At 33.3% G+C, this 13,474-nt stretch overlaps 1 protein-coding gene across 2 annotated transcripts in view; it reads left to right on the top strand.

Moving 5' to 3' along the window:
* LOC111626189 (mitochondrial genome maintenance exonuclease 1-like) overlaps positions 1-13,474 on the top strand; it is a 45,659-nt gene that overhangs the window by 16,209 nt on the left and 15,976 nt on the right. The window lies entirely within an intron of this gene.

Genomic DNA, 13,474 nt, shown 5'->3' with positions numbered 1-13,474 from the left:
ATGATAAAATGTCTGCATATCTGTAGTTGATTTAATGCTGTTTATTATGAGCTTTACAAAATCGCAATGTCTCTAACAAAGAGAGGCCAGACATTTGAGTCTCCAATTCAAACAAAACTTGGTCAGCACATAGCCCTAAATACAAACAGCTCCTTGTCAAAATAATAAAACCCACTTCTCAAGCATTTCCAAAAGACAGCCCTCTGAATATTGAGTTTTTTGCTTATAAGTCTTTGGAAATTTTACTACTTTTAACGGCAATAACAAAGTAGATAAGATGTGAGGCACAGATTACATGATGTAGACTTAAGCCTTTGCAATTTTAGTTTTTTTCCTTTTTTATTTTTAACAAAATTATTATATTATTTTACTATATCATTAGCATTACTATTACTATTATTATTACTCATGTTTAAAGCTTATAAAATGAGATTTAAAAATGTGACATCATTTCCTGTTTAGTGAAAATGAAGTCTTTGTAGATTTAACTCTTGTATGTTGTTAAATAAATTTTTTATTTTTTCATATTAATTTTCAGATATTTTTGCTTGCATTTACATACTGTGTCACCACAAGCAAATAAGCTTCAGATATTATTACAAGTGGACAAAAAAGACAAGTCTGATATGATAATGGGGTAGCATAGTTGCCGCATTTTTTTAATTGTTAACGTTATGGGTAATTTCTTCATGCACTCACATTTGTTACACTTCAAATATAACAATACCATCATATCTGAAAATTAATATGAAGAAATAAAAATTTTATTTAATGGCATATGGTGTACAAGAGTTAAATCTACTTTTTTAGCAAATCTACTTTTGTTTAGCAAAAACAAAGTGTTTTTGCTAAACAAAAATGATGTCACTTTTTAATCTTTTGTTTATAAGCTTTAAACATGAGGAATAATAATAGTAATAATAATACTAACAATATGGTAAAATAATACCTTTGTTACACAGGAAAAAAAAACTAAAATTAGGAAGGTTTGAACCTACATCATGTAGCTCCAGTATCGCACATCTCATTCACTCATCTGTTGCCATTACAAGAAGAAGTGGGACCTATTATTTTTACAAGGAGTTGTTTGTGTTTCGGGCTGTGTGCCCACCAAGTTTCGTTCAAATTGGAGACTCAAACATCTGGCCCCCTCCTTGTAAATATCTGAGGAGGATATGGTTTCTGGCTGATTTACCATATATAAGACGAAGTATAAATTTTTGTTGAAGTTTTATAGTTTTAGCATATATCTGTCTTATAAGATGACCCCCAAACTATCAACGGCCTATGAATTTAGTTTAGATCAGTGATCATCATCTGCATAATAATACTGTATAGTGTATATGGGGATTATGTCCTATTCATAATTTTTTGAATGAGCAAATTTCATTTTCTTGCATCTGGCAGTACTGTCTTGCTATTGTTGCAAACATTCGCACTGATTTGGGCATTCAGGTAACCTTAACTATTTACAAAAACATCATATGGGCTATTCTATTTTGCGGACATACCCTACTCTCTACTAGTAAATAATTATGGTTTTCCACTTTTTATAATGGTTTTAATTTATACAAATTTTATCTAATTTTTTTTTTCTATCTGTTCTATAAGACAACCCCAGATTTTGGGGGCCTTTTTTTATGATTCAACTATCTTCTTATTTGCGCAGATATATGGTAATTATCTTGTCATCCTCCCACTTGTATGTCATGTTGATTGGCATAATCTGCTAGATTGTGTTGCATAATTTTTTTTGTCAACCTTTATTGATGTTCTTTATTCCTTTGTCTGAGGTCACATTCAATAATCTTACGTAGATAAGCATTTTGTTAAATTGTCAGTCCTCTAGTAAGATAGTATAAACTTCTGAGAAATTTCTTGTCTTTATTGTTTTCTAGAATAATAAAGATTGTGAGATTGCATCTATATATCAAGTTTATGTTGTTGTTTTTGACCATAGGGAAACTCCTCCCTTGCACGTAGATCTTGTCAAAAAGGAAAAATCATGAGTAGCAGACCAAGTGAACCAGTTTTAAAATTTGTCAGTGATATTTCTGTGCACCTTCTACACAACATCAATGGACATCCAGACACTATACCCATCCATTAAACTGTCCTCCTTGTTTCTTCAAGCTTAGAGGATTTTCTTTTCACCAACCTAGAAGGTGCACATAAATATTACTGACACATTTTAGAACTGGCTTACTTGGTGAGCTGCTATTCATTTTTTTCTTTCTGAAAACAAGATCTGTGTGCAAGGGAGGGGTATCCCTAAGAGCAGTCCTACATCTGGAATTTTGTGTGAACTAGTCATATGACTATCTATTGTAAACTCACATACACTGGTTTTCATTCCATACAACTCAGTGACCTACCTTACATCAAACTTTCAGCATTCAGGTTATTAACACAAAGAATGTTTAAGTATTGTATGAGAAACATTATAAGCGAGCTCCCAAGTACATTGAGAAAGTTCCCAGGTAATGGCTTTCTAGCCATGAAAATATAAAACTTACTTTCCACCTATGATTCAACAAGATCCATATGTTCACAACCAGACTATAGGAGTTGGTTTGCATTAAACTCCATTCCAGTTTTAAGAAAAATACATAAGGAATTGGTCAAAAACAATAATAAAAACTTGATGTATAAATACAATTGCACAATCTTAGTATTCTACAAAACAACAAACACAAAGCCAATTATTCCAACAGAAATTTATACCATCTTACTAGAGAACAGAAAATTTAATAAAAGGTGTATCTATATAAAGCCACTGCAAGTAGCCTCAAAGGATTGAGGAACATCAATATAGATTGAAAAAATATTAGGCAATACAATCCTAGCAGCTTACACCACCCAACAAGACATACAAGTTAAGTGAGAGGATGCTAAGATAATTAGACTGGTCAGGAACCATAACACTCTCAGGCACTTAGATATTGAAAATTTATAAAGCCCATTATTATATACAATTAATTACATAGATGCAGACACTATCATCTGCTCACCAATTCATCTATCAAGTCTAACTTTCTCTAATGTTTTACAATGTCACCTTAAATATTATTTCTATTATTTGTACATATATATATATATATATATATATATGTGTGTGTTTGTATGTATGTATGTATATATATATATACTTGTATATTATTTATTTTAGAATGTTATATATGTTCAATTTGTCAATCTGATTCTTGAAATGCTCAATATATCCAGAATGGACTTAATAACAAAAAATACATGGCAGTGATTTTTCTTGATATTCAAGGTGCTTTTGATAATGCTTGGAACCCAAGCATCATCAATCATCTTAAAAAGCTTCAATGATCACCTTACCTGCTCAGTATGATATGCTCTATTTAAGCGATAGGAAGGTAAGTCTGGTATCACAGGGCACATCTTACAAAAAGTATCTTACCAAATCCTGCCCACAAGGGTAGTGTGCTTTCTCCATTTCTGTGGAATCTCAATGTAAATTCTCTGTTCTGAAATGAAAGTATTGGGTTGTTGCAAAGGAAATAGCCATTTTTTTAAACTTAAACTTTCTGGCCTTGTAGTTCAACTTTTTTCCACATGAATAGTGCTGTACATTTACAATTGGAAAAGTACACATATAATATGTGAATTTAAAAATGTAATCTCATTTCTATTGTGAGTTCCACCTATTTAAGAGTACGGCATGGACAAAGGAAAATTGGATAATTTTCTTTTTCGAGTATAAGCAGGGACATAATGCAGTTGAAGCAATCCAAAATACCAATAAAACTTTTGCTGAAGGTTCTGTGAGTGAGCAGGCCACCAAGCATTGGTTAAAAAAATTTAATTCCAGGGATACAAATCTCAAAATTCAGAATCAAAGAACAACAACAAATCAGAACATCGCCTGACTGTCTGGGAAGCCACAGAAAGGTTGAACATACTGGACATTATTCAATTATTTCTCGACATTTAAACACGTTAGAGAAAGTCAAGAAGCTTGACAAGTTGGTACCACACAAACTCAGTGAGAGAGATAAGGAGCATCATTTGGAGGTCTGCAGTTCTTTAATTATTTATCACAAAAATGAAAGTATTCAAATGAAATTCTTCCCCATCCACCTTATTCTCCAGACTTTTTGCCAACAGACTATCATGTTTTTTATGCATTTGGATAGTTTTTTGGTAAGAAACGTTTTCATGAAAGAGGACACAATAAAAAGCATCTTTAATGAGTTTTTGGTTTCTCATTCTCCCAAATTATAACAAATTTCTGTCAAATTGGCATTAATGCATTTGTATTGTATTGGGAAAAGTGTACTAATGTTGATGGAGACAATTTTGATTGGGTATGTAAGCTTTAAGTTAAATGATTAATCTGAGTGTTTATTAATTTTAGATACAAGTTAGGAGTAAAGCTCTGCCATTTCATTTTCAACGACATAATAAACATATTTCTACAAGCTTTTGCAAGTAATATTGTGATATCCTACCAAGATGCAGATCTACAGACAATGCAAGATAAACTAACTGTACAGCCTCCAGGGTAGCTGTGGAGGCTGTGGAAAACAAACTTTTTTAGCATGAACCAAAAGTAAAGTTATGCTTTTTACCATCAAGCATAAGTATTCTTTTCCATCTCTCAAACTCAACAATGTGGATATTAATTGGGTCAGCACCCACAAATACATGAGTGTTTTTTCTTGATACAAACTTAACTTACAAATATCATCTGGAGTACATTTTGGCTCATGCCAAACAATTTGATAACCAGTTTGAGATGTGCAAGATGTTCCTGAGCTTAACCGCTACAATTGTCTCAACATTGTTAAGGGGAGCTATCCAACCTGTGGTGTTTTATACAGCCATGGCCAGGTTGGGGTCATATTTTCTACAAGTCCTTTTATGATACTAAACTTCTCACTGTGAAATGTTTATTTCTATTGAAAAGTTTGTTGTTGTAAAACTGTAACCACTGATGCTTTTGCCATTGGCAGGTGAACTTCCTTGGCCTATGGCCTTGCAGGCTAAGGTTCTTCGGTGTTATGTGAGGACAGGTTGCATCAACACTATTCATAAGCATCTGCTTTGGAAAACAGGCATTCACTTATTTCCACAAGATGTGGCTGTTCTCAATGGCTCTCTGCATCCAATTGATGTCATCTTGTCTGATGTCTTGACGATCCAAAATTTCTTGTATGACATTCAAGATGCAAAACTTTACTAATTCCTGTCCAATTGAAAATTNCAAGTGTCTTACATTTGATTTTAAATAGAAAAAAATCTTTTTTTTAATCACAAAAGACACAGTCTGTCCAAAAATTATTTTTTGAAACCACCATTTATTCAGTTACATGTCATATCACATAAAAGCTTGATTTGTAGAAAAATAAGAGTAATTATGAATTTCTTCAGTAGTGAAATAATCTAAAAAAATTTATCTCATTAATTAAAAATCAATAATTTAAGAAATCATATCTCAGGATTTAGAATGCATGGAAAAAAGAATAATTACAGTACTAATAAACAATAATCTTATAAATATTTATGGAAAGAGATTTTCACACAAATAATTTTTATTAATAGACTTTTACTAAATTCTCATAACATACCATGTAAGTGCATAAAAAATAAACATGTAGACTATATCAGTAGTAGTGGTTTGACACATACTGATCACAAAATTAATTTTCTAATCACAAATTTGAATTAAATTAATTTTATTTTAACAACAAGTTTAATTATGAAATGTTTTTAAAAATTAATTATATTTTCTCATTCACTTTATGAACTAATTTTTATTTTGAGTATGAATTATTTTAGAGAAGATATACGATTTGTCTGTTTTTGATATAAATATAGTTTTAAGGAACATTAGAATTTATTTTTAATACCAAGATTAAATATTGCAATCATGGAGACATATGGTTTTATTATTACTTATGACGGCGATAGAAATTACAGGTAGCCCTCGGTTTATGCCGCAGTTCCGTTCCTATAAAAGCCGGCCCAAATCGAATCGGCGTAAAACGAACCCATATTTACAGTGAGGTATAGGGTTAGGTTCTACATAAGTGAAAAATAAGCTAATAATTTTGTTTATTAATACAATATAATACAAAATACATATAAATTTAATTTTTAAAATGTATCTTAACATAAAATAAACTAAAATGTTTTTATTTAAAAATTTTAGTATCGAATTTCTTACATTTTTCGGGAAAAAAGTATCCATCTTTAATTGTTTATATTTTTGATTTTTTTCATTAAGAATTTCGAAATATGGTCGAATATGATGCTCCTTTTTACATTTGCATTTCGCGCCCGATCATTGTCTACTCACAAACTTCATCTGTCAAACTTTCCTTAGTTAAAAGGATACATTAACACCACGTAGAGCTACAGACGAGCGAAGACACTGGTTGGTCGACCACCGATCGCCGTAGCGCATATATAACGTCAGTTTGAGTGGGAAAATTAAACGTGGCTACGGAGAGATAAATATCGTCTGGCCAACGAGAAGTAGATTTGTCTCACTAACGATAATTTGTGATCGCCGAAAGTGCTATTGTGTCGTAAGGTGTTTTCCTGAATGAACTAATACGGGATACATTCACTGGCCCTATGGATTCGGATGCCATTTATTGGACTATTAAGTTTAATATCTTGACTCGTGGGTACCTAAATGTTTAGTATTTTAATATTAATTTAAGGCAAATGTATACATACCCAATAATATTAAAAAAATAAATATATTCAAAAAAAAATTTTGTTTTAACGAATGTACTGTACAATGTCGCGGCTCAGTAAATACGTCAACACTGAAATCAGTCCAGCATAGGAAAAATCAGGAAATTACACCTCGAAACAGCGAATTGCGCAGTGGCGTTATTGTGAATCGATGTAAATTGAACCGGCGTAAACCGAGGGCTACCTGTACTGTTTCGACTTAACTAACTATTGACAATACATCAGAAGTTATAGTTCATCCTGTTGCGACAATTTCGGAAAGTCGAACACCAATCAAATTTTGTGTATCCGGTTCTAGTGAAAATTATATCGATATGCATTCAATTTATCTAAATGTTCAAGCAAAAATCGTAAAGAAAAATGGAACAAATACTTCTGCAGATGAAAAGTTGCTCTTGTCAATTATTTTTTAAATAGTTTGTTCTCTCAATGCAGCGTTTCTAAATAACAAGCAAGTAATTTCAGAAGTTAATTATCCCTATCCAGCAATTTTGGAGGCCTTATTATTTTACTGAAAAGAAGCATAACAAACCTTTTTAACAAGTGCATTGTTTTTTAATGATACTGCACAACGTATGGATTCCATAAAAGAAAATAATGAAGGAANTTTTTTTTTTTTTTTTTTTTTTTTTTTTTAGCTATTTGAAGTGAAACTAAATAAGATGCTTGAAGCAGCAAATTATCACTAGCCATCATCATACTCATTTGATTTTTCTGAATTTTCATGTGATCACGTAATCTTACAAAATAGTCTAGTGGCTTATAAGTAAAATCTCCAATCTTAAAATGCAAATGATGAACAATTTTGGAAAATTTCATATCATTTGACAGAATTTTAGAACATAATAAGCACAAAGGCTGTAGCAATAATTCACTGCCAGGAGCAATCATAAAACGAAGTTTTAAATACTCTTTATTGTAATGCCTAACAAAATTACTTTTTTTCTTTTTGGTTTGTACTGCACATTTCAAAGTATCAACATATTTCTTTTTCTTCATTTCTTTTAAACTTGAAACACTAGTACTTGGCATACTTTGAGTATCATCACTACTTTTCACTTGAATAGTGTGCTAGTCTCTTAACCACTCAACAGTGAGGGACGGCTATATCCATCCAGGGCGATTGTGTGGCAGTGGTGAGGGACAGATATATCCGTTAAATTCTTTTGGGGGTATCGCCAAAAACTACCACAAAAAGAAATTCCCATAAAAAATTAATTACGTAATAATAAAAAAATACTTTTTTTTTACTAGACATAACTGTTTACAAAATCTTTTTCCGAAATAGTAATGAGAAAAAACGCATGGAAAAATACTTTAAAAATATCCCATGTTTATTCTCCACTACTTTGGGGTTTAACTCTTTAACTTTTTCTGCCCTGTGGGCACTAAGAGGACCTCTTTTTGCAAGCCCGTTATGAATTCGGCCAGGCCCACAACGTGGATGCTAGGTGGTGAGGGACGGAACCCGACATATCCGAATGGACCACCCCCTGAAAAATTCCTGGGGATTTTTCGACCCATTCGGATTCGATCCTGGGTCCCCCAGAGCGGTAGGCTGCCACCTTGACTGCTCGGCCATCTGGCTGCATCACTACTTTGGGGTAGCACCATACCTGACTGCTGAAAGGTTAAGGTTAAAAGCTTTTGTTGTTTTTTTTGGTCTCCATTTGGTGGGATTTAAAATTTTATGATAGAAATACCACAATATGAAATAATAAGCAGTAAACAAAAGATAATATGCACAATCACAATAAAATAAGTATTTTTGCTACATGTCACCAATAAGTGAGCTGATGCAATACCTCAATCCCTAAGTGTAACAACGGGTATAATGGGTGGTTGAATTACCAAGAGACTTATGCTCATTTGATAACTGTCATGCATAAACATAATTATTTTATAAATTCTTCTAATTATTTAATTTTAATAAAATTCTGATTTATAATGAACTTTATTTAAACAATTTCAATAATAAAAAATAAATAAGTAAATAACTGCTTATATTAATTACAAGTTTAAAATCATTTTTATTACAAAATTTCCTGCCAGTCTACAAAACTTTTTGCAGACAGGTGTCAGTCCGCATACCCAAGGTCAAAAAACACAGGGTTACGGTATTTGTCGACCAAAGATACCGTTGCCAAGTTATTCTATTCTAAATATACAACTTCCTCAAAAAATCTCATTAATGCCCTTTCCCAAATCCTAACTTGTCACAGAAACATCAACGGCTATCTAGCAGCCTACCACTCTGGGGGACCTGGGATCGAATCAGGGACAGGTTGAATAATTCCCAGGAATTTTTCAGGGACGGTCCATTCGGCTATGTCAGGCCCATCCCTCACCACCTGGTTGCCCCATTGTGGTCCTGGCCATACCCATAATGGGCTTGCAGAAAAGAGGCCCTCTTAGTGCCCACAGGGCAAAAAGAATTTAAAAAAAAAAGCTATCTAGCAGTACATAATTTGACTCTGTGTCTTCTGGTCTTGTGCAACCAGTATAGCCAAAACCAGGCATGGCCAACATGCCCGTCTAATGAATTTATGTGGCCCGTGATCAATGTTTCAATATTAGATACTGAAGTCTGAATAGCTCGATGAAAAAAAAAATGTCAACAACTCACTGTGCGTTTAGAGTTAACTCTCCATTACAAATCTCGTAAGTACAGCATGGAATGTTGATAAAGCATGATAATGTGAAAAATGTATCTGTAATCTCTGTCTACAATTCAGTCTTTACGGGGTGAAACCACAATGAGATCTCGCACCACCTCAAAATCTTCTTAGGGCAGCCTCTGGTTCGGCCCGTGATAAAAGTTTTTTTCCAATTCGGCCCGGGGCAAAAACTGTTGGCCACCCCTGGCCAAAACTGTAGAGCACATCATTTATGATTGTCATATCTACAAAGTTGAATGCTTTGGGCTAAAGCTGAAAGTTTTATCTTGAGGGTTTGGTTGGCCCTGACCAGTCTGTACTCTTGTATGCAAAGAACTATATGGATATTTCATCATTTTTATTAAAGATACTTTTAGGGAAAAGTGTTTAGCAGCCACCACGAATTCTGGCCATTAGCTAATCATCATTGGTTTATGTATGCATTGTATATTTTATTTTAATTTACTTTTTTTCTTATTTATTATCTTGTATTTGTCCTTGTTGGTGTAAGTTTTTTTGTAATACTCACTCGTTAGTGGTGCATTTAATAAATACAAATAACTGAAACAAACATACCCATTTTTTTAAGTTATTTGTGTTCTAACTAAAGAAGACCTATAAATTAAGGTTGAAAATGCTCTTATTCTATTAAAAACATATTGTTGAAATTAAAAAGTTAGGTTTTTTTCTTTTAGCAAAATAATGAATACCATATTTTATTTATCTATATAAATTTATTTCTGTTTTATTAGTTTGATTTGATAAAACTAATAAAACAAAAATAAACTTATATAGATAAGTGAAATATGGTATTCATTATTTTGCTAAAAGAAAAAAACCTAGCTTTTTAATTCCAACAATATGTTAAATACACTCACTGCCAAAAGTTAAGCACGGAGCAATAAACTGCAAAAAAATCGAAAAATACATCTGTGATTGACACAAAATGTGGCAGGACAGTAGCAAATATGTTCATGCATGAAACAACACAAAGAATTACATAGAAAAATGAAAACAATATTGAATTTTCATAAAGCATAAGATGAAATCATATTGGAATCATTAATAAAATGATGTTTAAATGCAAAACAAACAAACAAAACCCACATTAATAGGGTAAATGGTCACCCCTTATCTTTACACAAAGTTTACATCATGTAACCATGCTTTCCATGAGGTGATCAACCACTCCAGAGTCAAATAAGTTTCATTCCTCCTGTAGAGTAGTTTGCAACTCTGTGAGAGTGTCAGGGGGTGGGAAACGTGCACACACAGCACGGCCGAGGGCATCCCAAAGATTCTCAATGGGATTGAGGGCTGGCAAATACACCGGCCAATCCATACCCGCGATTCCCTCTCTCTCGAGGTAGTCGTCAACGAAGGCAGCTCTAGGGGGTCATGTGTTATCATCCATTAAAACAAAAGCAGGACCAACTGCTGCAGCATACAATTTCACAATAGGTTTGAGGACTTCATCCCGATACCGGACAGCAGTTACAGAACCCCTTCGATAGATGTGCAGGTCGGTGCAATATCCCAACGAAATGCCTGCCCATACCATAACACTTCCACCTCGGAATGCGTGATGCTCGATAATGTTCTGAGGTCAGTTGCGTGTGCCTTTTTCTCTCCATACTCTTACACGTTTGTCATCTGGCTCCAGGGAAAATCGCGACTCATCCGTGAACATAACGTTGCCTCAATCAGACACAGTCCAATTCGCATGTTGCCGACACCACTTTAATCATGTGCCTTTGAATTGGACAGATAGTGGAACACAAACTCGTGGTACCCGGGCATACAGTCCGTTCATGTGTAGCCTTCGGCGCACAGTAGTAGCAGATATCGTTTTACCAATAGCTGCAGCAATCATCAATGTCATACGTGTAGAGGTTGCTCTTTGATTCCGCTTGGCTACAACAGCAATATAGCAATCTTCTGCAGGGATCGTAACTCTTGGGCAACCAGCCACAGGTCTTCGGACAACTGTTTGGCTTGTTTGGAATTGTTTCCATAACCGTGAAATGACAGAATGATGAACACCGAAGAAAAGAGCAACATCTGTGATTGATTGTCCTGTTTCAAGGCGTCCCATACACAGCCAGTGCTCACTGTCTGTCATTCGTCCTCTGGAAGTCATAGAAACACATCAGTCATGCACACTAATTGTACGACAGTTCTCCACACTTTTTCTCGGCACTTACATGCAACTCCTCTCCCACTTCAGAAGGCTGGCTTCTTATACGACTGTGTGTTTTGCATATTTCGCGACACGTAATCATGATTGATAGTAACATAACATATTTGCATACTTCCACCTACCTCTGCAGTGAATTGCAACCTCTCAAATGCAGATTGCTTTCCAAACATGAACATTTTCTGCTCTGTGCTTAACTTTTGGAAGTGAGTGTATAAGAATTAAATGACTTTTCTATAAAAGTTCAAAGAAAAGCTTTTTCTTTAGGAGTTAGAATTAGATATTTTACAAAGAGTATGTATCTGTTATATTAAATTTTACTTGATTTAAATATTGTGACGACAAGATAAAATGGATTATTAACTGCAAAAACTGTACTGATAAATACTGTATGAAGATACAATCAGATATATTTTTAGTTAAAATTCAAGTTTTTGTAATAAAATTTGTAAAATTTGTCAGTCATGAAGATTCAGACTTGTACAAAGTTACTATATTTTGATTTGTGTGGACATAAACTGTAATTCTGTTGTGACATTTTATAAAAAGTTTGTAATTAAGTTGTTGTTTTCTTTACAAATTTCTCATTAAACCCAAATTTTTTAAAAGTTTTTCCATAAGACATATTTAATTGACATATTATAGTTTTAAATATGTATAGACATGAACTAGAAATAAAGTAAAATTTATTATCATCATACTCTAACCCTCTAGAGTTTGACTTCCAGATTCGGAGTTGGTGAATACCAATTTACCAATAACTCGAGAGTTAAATAACACTAACTCTAACTGGTGTCAGTGAATACTGGGGTAAATGTCTTAAGTGTTATTTCTAGGACTGAGATCAAAATTTGTGCTGTTTCCAAGATATGATATAAATATCAATTAGAAATTTCATTAACTCGGTTTATCCTACTGTTGACTAGTTGTTCTGATAGTAAATCTGCATGATGTAAGAGTTTGGACGTTCTGTACGGGTGCTTGGTTGTCCATCCCATGATACACAAGATACTGTACTTTCTACATTGCACGAGATTAAAATTCTATGCCAGTAAATCGCATTCTTTCCAGCCGAGACACCGGTATCGTATATGCGCTTGGCCTCAATATGATATTAATTGTGATAGTATTGTCAGTTCATACATCTTGGAGAAAAGATTATGATGACGAAGCATATATTCCTCCGTTTCTATAATACATTTTACACTATGATATAAGTAAGTAAATTCTCTACATAGAACCTGTGCACAGTACTTACTGGAGTATTTATATTTAATACAGCAGCTATCATACTATAATCTATTCATAGTTGGTTGCCTTTAATAATTTTATACAAAAGCATTAGATTCTGCACGATCTGTTGTATAGAGATGGAAATTTGTAATAAGAATTAAAGAATTTGTATCACAGAACAGTTAGTTCTTTTCGAATTTGAGCACCAGAGTTTGCTTTATACCAGATATGTTGAAGTTATTTTAATTATTTTGTCTTGTGAACTCCATCTAAGAATTCTGTAACAGCTTTAATTTAACAACAAATCGTGTGTTTATTACTCCGCCTCGTACCAGTTTTGAAGTGAGGAATACTTGACAAAGAATCAAAGATTAAAAAAATAAAGTTTCATGCTCATACAGGAATCAATTAATAATGAAATTCTTTAAATGACAACTTTATAAAATTTATATTTCAATCGTTTTTTTTTTTTTTTTGAGCTTGAGCTCAAGCTTGGAGAGTTTTCTCAATTTAGGGTAATTTTCTGCAGTTGAAATTGGTTCGATTGTTTTAGTTAGGGTGCCTAATGTTGATAGGGGACGTGCAGCTCCCAGAAATGTTTTAGCTGTTGTTATGAGCATTAATCCATCAGGTCTCTATCAGTTAGGAAACA

Source organism: Centruroides sculpturatus, unplaced genomic scaffold, assembly GCF_000671375.1.
Source record: "Centruroides sculpturatus isolate CEXI.00-Female unplaced genomic scaffold, Cexi_2.0 scaffold22, whole genome shotgun sequence".
NCBI classification, from domain to species: Eukaryota; Metazoa; Arthropoda; class Arachnida; order Scorpiones; family Buthidae; genus Centruroides; species Centruroides sculpturatus.
The sequence above is the reverse complement of the archived record's forward strand: the minus strand, read 5'-3'. Positions and strand labels throughout refer to the sequence as shown.